Here is a 1,106-nt window from a genome sequence, read left to right as displayed (position 1 = left end):
CATTTAAGCAGTATTTAAACGCTCACATCACTTAAGGATGAATCTTTCCTTTCATGGAGGCGTAAAAAGAGTCTCAAATCAGATTTGTGCGTAAATGTGGTTATGTGTGTGTAACAAACAGTGTATAGTTTTTAAAGATTTGTGTTTGTTGTTCGTTTCGAGGTGTTGTAAGTTTAAGTTGTGCATGCGTAAGTTGTATTTTTTTTTACATTTCATAATTTTTTGTAGTTACAAATCAACAAATGGGAATGATGCTATTTTCTCTCCATAATAATGCCTCAAAGCTACTTTTCCCTGCTACAAAATTAGTTGATTTATTTTGATTACGTGAACACTTCGCTACTATAATAGCGCATAACAGCGCAAAGCCGCTTTTCTTTGCATTTTCTTTTCTTTGATTGTGTAAATACTTCACTACTGTAAACAGTTGCAAATCAGCTCAAAGCTGCTTTGAATTACAATTGAAATCTAACAATAGGTAAAATAATGCTAATATGTGTTAAAGGGTTAATCTTTCGGATAGTGTGATTTGCTGAACTTTATAGGACAGCACCAACAAAGAGGTGTTTTCTTCAACATTTATCAGAACATCAAGGGTAAGCATTTTTTAAAAATGTATTTTCAGGCGTTTTTCCATAAATTGTTCACAAACTTGAAACAAATACCTAACATTGCAGTTCCTGAATTGACCAGTAGGGGTTGGTTTCAGAAGCTGTTTCCTATTGACTGCACCAAAAGCAAACATAAAAAACAGGTGTAAAAAACTGTTTTAGTATTTTTTTTAACAAGTGTTCATTATCCATAACCGCTAAGAGTGGGATTTATGGAACTGCTGTTCTGATTTTATTAGAGTTCAAGTTTGTTAATTATTAGGCTTTATTTATTTCTTTTTGATTGGCAGATAGGTGGACTCAACAAACTCACTATATATCTATGGCCCCGCCCATTTTTGTGATGACTCCATTTAATAAGGCAGCACCACCTCAATCTTAACGTTTACCATTCAGGCTACTACAGTTATTATTCTGAAATATCACATTTTTTAATGATGATGAATGCCTTCTTTGAAGGTAAAATTTCAAAAATATATATCTGAAACTAAAAGA

This window comes from Oryzias melastigma, linkage group LG2 (assembly GCF_002922805.2).
Source record: "Oryzias melastigma strain HK-1 linkage group LG2, ASM292280v2, whole genome shotgun sequence".
In the NCBI taxonomy this organism is placed as follows: Eukaryota; Metazoa; Chordata; class Actinopteri; order Beloniformes; family Adrianichthyidae; genus Oryzias; species Oryzias melastigma.
The sequence above is the reverse complement of the archived record's forward strand: the minus strand, read 5'-3'. Positions refer to the sequence as shown.